Genomic DNA, 13,731 nt, shown 5'->3' on the forward strand with positions numbered 1-13,731 from the left:
CCGGGCCCTAACGTAACCGCGGAAGAGGGGCAGGCAGTTGGCCCTAACACCACCAGGAAGTTTTTTTTCTTTTTCTTTTTTTATCTTTTTAAAATATAATTTAACCCCCACACTACCACCTAACTGCGGTAGTGCTTATTTGATGTCCTCTTTTTTTTTTAAATCCCCACACTACCACCTAAGTGCGGTAGTGCTTATTTTTTCCCCTGCACCCATGGTGTGTGTATGCAGGTGTGAGACACAGTGAGAGACACAAGGTGCATGAATCTTTATTCAATTTCCACCACCAGGAAGATAGGAAAACACCCGAGTGGCCAGTGACAAACTCTGCCCTTCACATCAAAGGGCAGTGCTGTGTGATCAAAAACAGTGAAAGGGAGGGTAGGGACTAAATCAATATAGAGTTGGAACTCCTGTTTTACCACCAGGAATTTTATCTGTCATCCAGGGCTCCCTAATGGCTCAGGTTAACAACCCCAATCAAGGGTCTCAGTCAACAAGATCCACCTAGCTCCAATCACTACAATCCCAAAGCTCATGAAGTTCAGAAGTGTAACATAGAGAAATAAGAACTAGCACACAACATTCACATAACCAAATAATTTTTAAAAATGTTAGTTACAAGATTAATCTTGGTGCACCAGGAAACAACCTCTTTGCGATGCAATTGCCGTAATAGGAAATTTGATAATCAGAGAGAAAATATGACTTTTTGCAGTTCAGACTAAGAGTTCTGGATGCTAGATGATAGATTATCAACACACTTAAATTCAAAGATAGAACATAGAACATTACAGCTTGGTACAGGCCCTTCAGCCCTTGATGCTGAGCCGACCTGTGGAATCAATCTGATAACCATCTAACCTATACAATTCCATTTTCATCTATAGGTTTATTCAATGACCATTTAAATGCCCTTAAAGTTGGCCAGTCTACTACTGTTCCAGACAGTGTATTCCATGCCCCTATTATTCTAAGTAAAGAAACTACCTCTGACATCTGTCCTAATTGAGGCGTGACCTCAATTTAAAGCTATATCCCCTTGTGCTAGCCATCACCATCCGAGGAAAAAGGTTCTCACTATCCACCCCATCTAATCCTCTGATTATCTTCTATGCCTCAATTAAGTCACCTCTCAACCTGCTTCGCTCTAATGAAAATTAGCCTCAAGTCCCTCAGTATTTCTTCATAAGACATTCCCTCTATACCAGGCAACATCCCAATAAATCTCCTCTGAACCCTTTCCAAAGCCTCCACATCCTTCTTATAATGCAGTGACCAGAACTGTACGCAATACTCCAAGTCCGGCCACACCAGAGCTTTGTACAGCTGCAGCATGACCTTGTGGCTCCGAAACGCAATCCCTCAACTAATAAAAGCTAACACACCGTATGCCTTCTTAACAACCCTATCAACCTGGGTGGCAACTTTCAGGGATCTATGTACATGGACACAGAGATCTCTCTGCTCATCCACACTACCAAGAATCTTACCATTAGCCCAGTACTTTGTATTCCTGTTGCTCCTTCCAAAGTGAATCACCACACACTTTTCTGCATTAAACTCCATTTGCTACCTCTCAACCCAGCTCTGTAGCTTATCTATATTGCTCTGTAATCTGCAACGTCCTTCAGCAATATCCACAACTCCACCGACCTTAGAGTCATCCACAAATTAGTAAGCCACCCCTCTACACCCTCACCTAGGTCATTTATAAAAATGACAAACAGCAGTGGCCTCAAAACAGGTCCTTGAGGCACACCACTCGTAACTGAATACCAGGATGAACCACCACCCTCTGTCTTCTTTCAGCTCGTCAATTTCAGATCCCATCACTAAATCACCATCAATCCCATGCCTCTGTACTTTGTGCAATAGCCTACCATGGGGAATCTTATCAAGCGCCTTACTGAAATCCATATACAACGCATCAACCGCTTTACCCATATCCACCTGTTTGGTCACCATCTCAAAGAACTCAATAAGATGATCAGTTTTCATCCAATTCTGATAAAAGGTCATTGATGTGGAACATAATTCTCTTCCTCTCTCCACAAACTATAACTCAGAGTCATACACCACAGAAACAGGCCCTTTGGCCCACCATGACTATGCCAACCAAGCCACATCAATCCTATTTGTCTGAATAAACACCGAAAGAACTGCGGATGTTATAAATCAGAAACAAGAATAGAAATTGCTGGAAAAGTTCAGCAAGTCTGGCAGCATCTGTGGGGAGAAATCAGAGTTAATGTTTTGGGTCACGTGACCTTTCCTCAGATACTCCCATTTACCTGCACTTGGTCCATAGCCTACTATGCCCTGTCTTTTTAAGTATTAATCCTGATGCTTCTTAAATGTTAAGACATCATCCTCTCAGGCAGGGTGCTCCATGTTTCTAACACCCTCTGCATGACAAACATTTTCTTCAGACTTCCTCTAAACGAATCACTCATCTTAAACTTTGTTCCCTCTAATCTTACAGGCATCTGCCTTGGAGAAAAATCCTCATGATCTATCCTGTCAATGCCTCTCATAATTTTGTATACCTCTATCGGATCCCCCTCATCCTCCTTTGCACCAAGGAAACAAGCCCAGCTTCTCCAGTAAATCCACATAACTGTGATTCTTAATTCTTGGCAACATCCCTGGTGCAGAGGAGATTTACTATCTCCAGTGCAATCATCTCCTTCCAACAGTGTGATGACCAGAACTGCACACAGTATTCCATCTGTGGCCTGAACAATGTTTTATAAAGTTGCAACAAGATTTCCTTGCTCCTATATTCTATGCCCCAGCAAATGAAGGCAAGCATCTCTTATGGCTTCCTCACCACCTGTCTCCTGTGCTGACACCTTCAGCGATTTACAGACTTATACTCCAAATTCTCTTTGTTCCTCAGTACTCAGAGGCTGCTAGGCCTGAGTATTTACAATATCCAGTATTTTCTACTGCAGGTCATTCTGCTATAAGGTGTGTTTCATTAATGCGAATTTGTTATAACACGATTGACTTATTGGGAACACTAAGCAAAAGTGGGAATGCAGATGCTGGAAACCAGATTCTAGATTAGAGTGGTGCTGTAAAAGCACAGCAGGTCAGGCAGCATCCGAGGAGCAGGAAAAATCGACGTTTTGGGCAAAAGCCCTTAGATTAGATTACTTACAGTGTGGAAACAGGCCCTTCGGCCCAACAAGTTCACACCGACCTGCCGAAGCGCAACCCACCCATTCCCCTACATTTACCCCTTTACCTAACACAACGGGGCAATTTAACATGGCCAATTCACCTAACCTGCGCATCTTTGGACTGTGGGAGAAAACCGGAGTACCCGGAGGAAACCCACGCAGACACGGGGAGAATGTGCAACTCCACACAGTCAGTCGCCTGAGTCGGGAATTGAACCCGGGTCTCTGGCGCTGTGAGGCAGCAGTGCTAACCACTGTGCCACCGTGCCGCCCACTGTGCCACCGTGCTGCTCCCTTCATCAGGAACGGAGGCAAGGAGCCTCCAGAGTGGAGAGATTATCTGCCTGACCTGCTGTGCTTTTCCAGCACCACTGTAATCTTATTAGGAACACTGTTTCTAAAGCATGAAGTATGAAAGCATCAATTGGTTATAACATGATTCCGGCCCCATGAGTTTAAATGGTGCTGCTATTATGCAATTTTCATAAGCTAGGATTGCACAAGTACAGAACTACTGCGTTATACCAGAACTGACTGTTTTTAAGATTTCCAGCACCTGAATTATTTGTGTTTGTTTCAAGGGTAACATTTTCAAATTATTCCTGGATCCACATTCCAAAGGAGAAAGATTATTGGGCTTAGCATCTGGTTAAACAGGCAACAACAGTAAGAGGATTTTTATTTTTTGTTTTTTTTAATAGCAAGGTAAAAGTTTGACAAAAATGAAAGTACTAGCCCAAGAAAAAGTCAATAGATTGTGTGTTTAAGGAAGGAATGTGCCCTGATAAAACAGTAAAGAGTGCAAGGGAGAGAGAAAACTGAACAACAAAAATGGAAAGTCAGAAACAGAGGGCACATATGAATCAGTAACACTCATATATACATAGAGAAAGTGATTAATGGGCAAAAGCTATCTCAGGGAGCAAAATGAAGGAAAATGTTTCTCTTCCCATTTTTAGAAACTTATACTGTCTCAGCAGAAGGGGTTGCAACAGCCTAGTGATATTATAGCTATTATAGTACTATTATTCAAGAGACCCAGGTTTGAATCCTGTCATGGCAGATGGTGGAATTTGAATTCAATAATAATCTGGAATCAAGAGTCTAATGATGACCATGAATCCATTGTTGATTGTCAGAAAAACCCGTCTGGTTTTTCCCTAATATCCTTTAGGGAAGGAAACTGCCATCCTAACTGGTCTAGACTACATGTGATTCCAGACCTGGAGCAATGCCTCCATCCGGTGAATGTCCAAAAAAAGTTTTAAAAAATATTTCAAGTGTACTTCATTATGGATTCATCATGCATGCTTAAAATATAGCTGAAATAAAAACTGCAGCCAACTGCTAGCATTGTAGGAGTTAACAACCAAAAATGTGACTCTTGTGATCTAAGTACATATGTTATTATAGGATTGGAAAGCAAATAGTCTTTCCATCCCATATATGGAGCAACCTCTCCACATGTCATTTTATGTCAAATTCCAGTCACATTAATCTGAAATAGTCTGAAAATGGCCAACTTCTCCATGCATAAAATTAGCATGCATACACTATTTTAAAACTCTCAGACAGGACTTGATCATAACAATTTGTCATTGTCACTATTTTCTATAAAGACTGGCTAGTTTTATCTTAGCAGAAGGAAACAGAAAAAAAGCAAATTAGGTCATACAACTCTTCAATTGTAATATTCTGCTACTATTCCAGTAAAGATTAGTGAGATTAGTTTATCCATAATGTTGATGACTCAGGCAGGTTCCAAAACACCGGACATCACTACGGAAGCAACAGACAACTTAAGTACTGTGAAATCGAAAAATTCCCAAGACTTACAAATAACCTTTTGCTCCTGGATAAAACGCATTCCTCCTGCCCACTGAGACATTTCATTAATCGGGGAATGCAAAAAAACACTAACAGTATTTCTGGTTGAAATGAATTGATTACAAATACAACCAGTAACACCATTCTTTGGAAATTCTGGATAAATCCTTTGACGAAAAAGGTGGATTCCACAGCCATACTCATGACCAAAGCATCATTTTGTGCCAGCTTATTACAAGGAAACACAACAAGTTGGTCCTCAGCTAATCAGGCTGTCCAGAGGGATAAACACTGAAGAGTGGCATTCATTGTACAGTTGGGACAATGATAATGGCTCAGATCTTTCTTTATGAAATCACAAAAATGTGAGAGGGACCAGAACCTAAAAAGGTAAAACAAGAGATAGCTCGCTATTGAATGAAGCCATTCTTCAGAAACCATTGTTGATTTTGACATGTGGATAAATCTGGAGATTGGAACAGAAATTAACTTCACAACCAGTTGGTTTACTTTAATTTCTATGATGGTCCCTTAAACCTGGTCTCCAAATACAAGCCACTGTGTGTTTGGAGAAATTCATTTGATTCAAATTTTATTGAGTGCACCAGGTCCGAAATGAGCTCAGGGGCTACATGACCTACTGCTGCTCCTAACGTATGAAGATATAATGACAAGTAGACCCATTCAGCCCCTCAAATCTGCTCTGCCATTCAACACAATCAGGCCTGACCTGTTTGAAACCTCCAAACCATATTTCCACCTACTCTTGATAATCTTTCATCCGCTTGCTTAACAAGAAATTATTCTCTTAAAAAAAAGGTAGTGAAGCTGCATAATTCTTTACTGCAGAAAGCTGTCAAGGTTGGGACATTAATATATTCAAGGCTAAGACAGATTTTTAATAAGTAAGACAATCAAGGGAAATGGGGGAAAAGCAGGAAGTGGATTTGAGGATTGTCGACAAAACAACCTTGATGGCCTGAATAGTTTGCTTGTACACCTATGTCTTATAGACCTTATGGATTAGATTAGATTCCCTACAGTGTGGAAACAGACCTTTCGATCCAACAAGTCCACACCGACCCTCCGAAGAGTAACTCACTCAGACCCATTTCCCTCTTACTAATGCACCTAACACTAAGAGCAATTTAGCATAGCAAATTTACCTGACCTGCACATGTTTTGACTGTGGGAGGAGCACCCGGAGGAAATCCACACAGACACTGGGAGCATGTGCAAACAGCCCAAGGCTGGAATCGAACTCAGGTCCCTGGTGCTGTGAGGCAGCAGTGCTAACCACAGAGCAAGTAATTGGGAAATTGAATGTTTTCATGAGAATTGAATACAAAAGTAGGGAGGTTATGCTTCAGTTATACAGGACACTGGTGAGACCACATAGAACATAGAAATGTACAGCACAGAACAGGCTCTTTGGCCCATGATGTTGTGCCGAGGTTTAACCCTAACGTAAAATATAATAACTTAACCTATGCACCCCTCAACTCACTGCTATCCATGTGCATGTCCAGCAGTCGCTTAAATGTCCACAATGACTCTGCTTCCACCACCACAGCTGGCATCTCATTCCATGCATTCACAACTCTCTGCGTAAAGAACCTATCTCTGACGTCTCCACTATACCTTTCACCTCATATCTTATATCTATGACCCCTCGTACCAGTCAATCCTGGCTTGGGGAAACGTCTCTGGCTATTGACTATATCTATTCCACTCATTATCTTTTATACCTCGATCAGGTCTCCTCTCTTCCTCCATCTCGCCCAGAAAGAAAAGTCTGAGCTTATTCAACCTTTCTTCATAAGGCAAGCCCTCCAGCCCAGGCAGCATCCTGGTAAACCTTCTTTGCACCCTCTCCAAAGCCTCTATATTTTTCCTATAGTAGGGCGACCAGAACTGAACACAATATTCCAAGTGTGGTCTCACCAGGGACTAGCTGTAGCAAAACATCGCGGCTCTTAAATACTATCCCCCTGTTGATGAAAGCCAAAACACCATATGCTTTCTTAACAACCCTATCCACTTGGGTGGCAACTTTGAGGGATCTATGTACTTGCACACCCAGATCCCTCTGTTCCTCCACACTATCAAGAATCCGGTCTTTAATCCTATATTCAGCATTCGAGTTCGACCTTCCAAAATGCAACACTTCGCATTTATCCAGGTTGAACTCCATCTGCCATTTCTCAGCCCAGCTCTGCATCCTGTCTATGTCGCGCTGCAGCCTGCAGTAGCCCTCAATATTATTGACAGCACCTCCAACCTTTGTGTCATCTGCAAATTTGCGAACCCACCCCTCAACCTCTTCATCCAAGTCATTTATTAAAAATTACAAAGAGCAGAGGCCCAAGTACAGAGAACTGCGGGACCCCACTCAACACTGACCTCTGGGCAGAATACTTTCCATCTACAACCACTCTCTGCCTTCTGTCAGCCAACCAATTCTGAATCCAGATAGCCAAATCTCCCTGTATCCCATACTTCCTGACTTTATGAATGAGCCTACCATGGGGAACCTTCTCAAATGCCTTGTTGAAGTCTATATATACCACATCCACTGCTTGACCTTCGTCGACCTGTCTTGATACCTCCTTAGAGAACTCAATAAGATTTGTGAGGCATGACCTGCCCCTCACAAAGCCATGCTGACTGCCTTTAATCACACTATGCTTTGCCAAATCATAAATCCTTTCCCTCAGAATTCTTTCCAAAACCTTGCTGACCACAGACATAAGGCTGACTGGTCTGTAATTGCCAGGAACTTCCCTATTATCCTTCTTGAAAAGAGGAACAACATTCGCTTCCTTCCAATCCTCCGGTACAACTTGCGTGGAGTGTGAGGAGGCAAATATCCTCACCAGTGGCTTAGCAACCTCCTTTCTCGCTTCCCGGAGCAGCGTAGGATAAATCTGGAGTACTCTGCACAGTGCTTGTCAGGAAGAAAGTGCTTTGGAGGCAGTTCAGTGAAGGTCTATGAGACTAATAGAGTCACAGTTTCAAACAACATAGAACCAGACCATTCAGTCCAACTCGTCTGCACCTTCCAGACAATCCAATCTGACCTAGAACCATTTGCCAGCATTTGGCCCAAATACCCCAAAACCCTACTTATTTGTATATCCCTCCAGATGCCTTTTAAATATTGTAATTATATCTATTTCCACCACTTCCTCTGGCAGCTCATTCCATACACAGGCTTCCTTCTGCATGAAAAAGTTACCTCTCAGTTCCTTTTATGTAAGTAAAGACAGTTTTAGTATGGAAGGGCAAAATGTGTTGGCACAGGCTTGTGCTATATTGTTCTTTATTCTTAGCTAACTCTTTCCCCTCTCACCTTAAACCTAGGTCCTCTAGTTTTACACTCTCCAACCATTGGAAAAAGACCTTAGCTATTCACCCTACCCATGCCCCTTATGATTTTATAAACCTCTGTAAGGTCACCTCTCAGTTTCCGATGCTTTAGAGATAAAAGCCCCAGCCTATTCAGCCACTCCACTTCCACAACATCCTTGTAAATCTTTTCTGCATCTTCTCAAGTTTAATAACATCTGAGGGGGTTGTTTTGAGAGAAAAGGTTGGACAGTCTAAGTTTGTATCTGCTGGAGTATAGAAGAGTAGGAGGTGGCTTAACTGAAACATTTAAGATCCTGAAGGATTTTGACAGGGTAAATGTGCAGAGGATATTTCCTCTTACGGGAGAATCTGGAAACAGGTCACAGTTTAAAAACCAGTGATCACCCATTGAAAACAAGAGAGGTGATTTTTTTTCCTCTCTGATTATCTTGAGTCTTTGGAACGTTTTTCCTGGAAAAACTATGAAAGCAGTGTCCTTGACTATTTTTAAGGCAGAGATAGATTCTTAAGATCTTTGGGGCGATTCCAGCCTTGGGTGACTGTCTGTGTGGAGTTTGCACATTCTTCCAGTGTCTGCGTGAGTTTCCTCTGGGTGCTCCAGTTTCCTCCCACAGTCTAAAGATGTGCAAGTCAGGTGAATTGGCCACGTTAAATTGCCCATAGTGGTAGGTGCATGAGTCAGAGGGAGGTGGGTTACTCTTTGGAGGGTCGGTGTGGACTGGTCGGCCGAAGGGCCTGTTTCCACACTGTAGGGAATCTAATCTAATCTAATCTAACCTACTTTCTGCACCTGCATACTTACCTTTTGTGATCCATGCACCAGAACCCCTTGCAACATTTCACCTTTAGATAATATGCTCCTTTTAAAATTCTTCTTGCTAAAATGGACACATTTTCCTGCATTATACCCACTTAGAAGATCTTTGCCAATTAAGCTTTTAATATCCCTCTCCAATGCCCTCAGGCTGTCTTCACAACTTTATTTTCTTACCTATCTTTGAGTCATCAGCAAATTCTTCAACTATGCCTTCCATTCTTTTATGCAAAGTAATTTTTATTAATTGCAAACAGCAGAGGTCCCAGCACTGGCCATGTCACACCACTTGTTACATCTTGTAAACCTGAAAAACCCCCATTTAGGCATACTTCCTAAGCTAATGCCAACGTGCTATCCTAACACCACGAACTTTCATTTTCCATAATGACCTTTGATACAGTACTTTATCAATGTCTCCTGGAAATCTAAATACAACACAGCAATCGGTTCTATCTTATCTACAGCTTCCGTTATCTCAAAGAACTACAATAGATTGGTAAAACATGATTTATTTTATACAAAACGATTTTGATACTAGCTGACTTGATACTACTTTGAACTTTTCTAAAAGCCCTGTTATAATTTCTTTACTAATAATGTTTAACATTTTCATAAGGTGCTAAGTTAATTGGCCTGTGGTTTTCTTCTTTCTGATCCCCTCTCATTTTAAACAAAGGCATTACATTTGCTAACGTTCCATCTAAAGAAACCCTCCCAGAATCATGCGTGTTTTGGAAAATTAAGCCAATGCATCAACTATCTCACTAGCCACTTCTTATGTGACCCTAGGATGAGGTCCACCAGAACCTGGTCATGTATTAGCCCATAGCTCCACTGTGGCCTACTCTTATGTTTTTTTTAATCTCAATTTGCAATGAATTGTGCAAGCTTGACAGGAAAGTAAAGACGATGAGTACAGTCAGCAGCCATGGAGAACAGCATTTTCCAGATTTCTAATTTTGCACTAAAAGCAAAAAAAACTAATTGCTATAAAAAGGAGCTTCCTTAAACACAGTACAATGTGGATTGAGAAGGTACTTCAACACAAACATGCACACATGGATGCATAACGGACACTCACATTATTAGGGATTCCAACTCATGAATTCAGCCACACAAAGTTTCAGTCCTTATGGCAATCTAGCCCTTAAGAAAATTGCGAATGTGCCTGAATATAATTACAACTCGGTGTATCATTGAACACAGCTCATCATTTCAATTAAAACTGGATAGATTTAAAACTGGAATCCAACAAATCGCTTGGGCACTTTGTAAACCAGATTTAACACTGTAACTGTAAATATTTCCTTACTTCTAAGAGACAGGACAGCTCTGGTTTCAATATTAAGAAAATATTAAGGGATCCTCTCTGTTTCATTGGTTAACTTACTCTTGGCATGTAGCAAACAAGTCAATACTTTTCACTGTATTTCAATACATGTGACAAGAATAAATCAAATCAAAAAACAATAGGACGAGAGAGATTCGGAGAGAGTGAAGACTACAGATGTTGGAGATCAGAGTTGAGACTGTGGTGCTGGAAAAGCACAGCAGGTCAGGCAGTGTCTGAGGAGCCGGAGAATCGCCACTTCAGGCAAGAGCCCTTCATCAGGATAAGGCTTGTGAGCTGAGAGGGTGTGGCTGTGGGAAGATAGTTGAGAGTGCAATAGGTAGGTGGAGGTGGGGGTAATGGTGATAGGTCGGAGAGGAAGGTGGAGCGGAGAGGAAGGTGGAGCGGATAGGTGGGGGGGGGGGGAGGGGAAATGAGGAAACTGGTGAAACCCCCATTGATGCCTGTAGTTGGAGGGCCCCAAGGTAGAAGATGAGGTGTTCATCCTCCAGGCGTTGGGTGGTTAGGGTGTGGCGACAGAGACGCCCAGGACCTGCATGCCCTTGGTGGAGTGAGAGGGGGAGTTGAAGTGTTTGGCCACGGGACAGTGTGGTTGGTTAATGCGGTTGTCCCGGAGATGTTCTCTGAGACACTCTACAAGTAGGCGTCCTATCTCTCCAATGTAGAGGAGACCGCATCAGGAGCAACAGATACAGTAAATGACATGTGTGGAAGTGCAGGTGAAACTCTTATGGATGTGGAAGGCTCCTTCAGGGCCCTGGACAGAGGTGAGGGGGGAGATGAGGGTTTTGAAATTCTGTGGTGGCCGGGGAAGGTGCCGGGAGGGTAGGGTGGGTTGGTAGGGGGCGTGGACCCGACAAGACAGTCGCGGAGGGAATGGTCTTAACGGAAAGTGGATGGGGTGGGGAAGGAAATATATCTCTAGTGGTGTAGTCCGTTTGTAGGTGGCGGAAATGACGGAGGATGGTGGGGTGGAAGGTGAGGACCATGGGGCTTCTGTCCTTGATGCAGTTGGAGGGGTGTAGTTTGAGAACGGAGGTGCGGGAAGTAGATGAGATGCACTGGAGGGCATCACCGACCACGTGGGAGGGGAAAATGTGGTCTTTGAAGAGGCCGCTATCTGGTGTGTTCTGTGGTGGAACTGGTCCTCCATGGAGCAGATGAGGTGGAGGAATTCGGAATAAGAGATAACATTTTTACTAGAGGCAGGATGGGAGGAGGTGAGTTTATAGAAGGTGTCCACGTTGAGTCGGTCACCGTTGACGAAGATGGAGGGGTCCAGGAAGGAGGTGGGAGGGGACTGAGATCGTGCAGGTGAATTTAAGGTCGGGGTGGAATGTGTTGGTGAAATTAATGAACTGTTTAACCTCCTCGTTGGAGCACGAGGTGACGCCGATACAATCATCAATGTAGCAGAGGAAAAGGTGGGGAATGGTGCCGGTGTAGCTGTGGATGGTGGACTGCTTCATGTAACCGACAAAGAGACAGGCATAGCTGGGGCCCATGCAGGTGCCCATGGCTACCCCTTCCGTCTGGAGGAAGTGGGAGGATTCAAAGGAGAAATTATTGATGGTGAGGACCAGTTCAGCCAAACGAATGAGTGTGTCAGCGGAGGGGTACTGGTGAGGACGCCAGGAGAGGTCGAATAGGACAAAAGACCCTGGAGGTTCCTGAAGGCAGCCAATTAAGAAAGATTAGATTAGATTAGATTAGATTAGATTACTTACAGTGTGGAAACAGGCCCTTCGGCCCAACAAGTCCACACCGACCCGCCGAAGCGCAACCCACCCATACCCCTACATTTACCCCTTTAACCTAACACTACGGGCAATTTAGCATGGCCAATTCACCTGACCTGCACATCTTTGGACTGTGGGAGGAAACCGGAGCACCCGGAGGAAACCCACGCAGACACGTGGAGAATGTGCAAACTCCAAACAGTCAGTCGCCTGAGTTGGGAATTGAACCCGGGTCTCTGGCGCTGTGAGGCAGCAGTGCTAACCACTGTGCCACCGTGCCACCCGCAAAAGCTTGAGGGGGTCTTTCTGATTAAGGATGGTAATCTTAATTAGGTTCCTCAAAGGGCTCATCATTGCAGCCTGCTGGAAGGGCAGTGGCAGCCTTCACAGCGTGCGTGATGCATGGTCATCAGCAAGAGTGGCAGCAACACTTTGAATGCACCTTCAATGCTAGGGTAGCAGCTTTTTCACAGCAGTGTAAGTATTAGCAGAGTCATCAATCTCCCTGGAGCCTACAATGACATGCCTGCCTGTAGATTTCCTTTGTGAATTAGTGCTGAAAAATAGCTTTACACCCTCAAAAGATTTACAGCTTAGACGTCCTAATGTGAGGCTGCCTTCAATGTATTTTCCAGCACCTGACATAACAAAGCATCCAGTGTGTCATTAGTAGTAACTCTTGGGGTCTGGATAAGTAAAGACAAGTTTATTAGTATCCTTAAATGGGTTACCACCATTGCCAGAAAAGTTACCTTCAAACCTGCTGCTTTGCCTCCAGGTGGGAATGCATGGTAAAGCCAACCTACCACAAATCTTTAATAAAACTCAAGGATTGCAGATGTTAGAAATCTGAAACAAAAAACAGAAATTGCTGGACAAACTCAGCAGGTCTGACAGGTTCTGTGGAGAGAAAACAGTTCATGTTTCCAGTTCTGGAAAAAGTTTCAGAACTGGCTAAAGAAGGGTCACAGGAGACGAATCGTTAACTTGCTTTTCTCTTTACAGATGCTGCCAGATCTGCTGAGTTTCTCCAGCAATTTCTGTGTTTTGTTTGTTCCACCACACAACTTTCCGAATTTCCTCAAGCATGTGCCTCCAAAGCCACCTCTGCAGGCCTGGAAAATTTCAGCTCGGTGCAGCCATTTCTCTCCATAGTACTCTTATTCTAGGTAAAGCACAGCAGGTCAGGCAGCATCCAGGGAACAGGAGAATCGACATTTCGGGCATAAGCCCTTCTTCAGGAATGAGGAAAGTTTGTCCAGCAGGCTAAGATAAAAGGTAGGGAGGAGGGACATGGGGGATGGGCGTCGGAAATGTGATAGGTGGAAAGAGGTCAAAGTGAGGGTGAAAGGTCAGACTGGGGTGGGGGCAGAGAGGTCGGGAAGAAGATTGCAGGTTAGGAAGGCGGTGCTGAATTCGATGGATTTGACTGAGACA

At 43.5% G+C, this 13,731-nt stretch overlaps 1 protein-coding gene across 2 annotated transcripts in view; it reads right to left on the minus strand.

The window, feature by feature from the left end:
- The window catches only part of LOC122561331 (metal transporter CNNM2-like), a 256,151-nt gene that overhangs the window by 23,514 nt on the left and 218,906 nt on the right, over positions 1–13,731 (minus strand). The window lies entirely within an intron of this gene.

The sequence above is a fragment of the Chiloscyllium plagiosum genome, chromosome 22 (assembly GCF_004010195.1).
Source record: "Chiloscyllium plagiosum isolate BGI_BamShark_2017 chromosome 22, ASM401019v2, whole genome shotgun sequence".
NCBI classification, from domain to species: Eukaryota; Metazoa; Chordata; class Chondrichthyes; order Orectolobiformes; family Hemiscylliidae; genus Chiloscyllium; species Chiloscyllium plagiosum.